The sequence below is a fragment of the Eimeria tenella genome, genomic scaffold (genome assembly GCF_000499545.2).
Source record: "Eimeria tenella Houghton genomic scaffold, Eth_scaff2915, whole genome shotgun sequence".
Classification (NCBI taxonomy): domain Eukaryota; phylum Apicomplexa; class Conoidasida; order Eucoccidiorida; family Eimeriidae; genus Eimeria; species Eimeria tenella.
The window spans coordinates 2,438-2,737 of record NW_013542792.1 but is presented as its reverse complement, the minus strand read 5'-3'; positions in this window follow the sequence as shown (position 1 = coordinate 2,737).

Below are 300 nucleotides of genomic sequence, written 5' to 3'. Positions count from 1 at the left end.
GTTCCTGTTGGTCTTCCTGTTGCTGCTGCTGCTGCTGCTGCCGTTGTAGCAGCTGCAGTTACACGCATGCTTCACCGCCAGACGCGGCTTCGAGACAACTGCTCTTGCTGCTGCTGTGGCTGCTGCTGCTGCTGCTGCTGCTGCAGGATTAGCACTGCCCTTAGAGGGTCTCCAAGTGGTGCTGCTGCAGCAGCCAGAAGCTCGTAGGCTGCTGCCGCCCCTGGGGTTGCTGCGGCAGCACGGCAGCAGCACCAGCGGGGAAGCAGCAGCAGCAACAGCTTTCTGCCAGGTGCAGCGCAA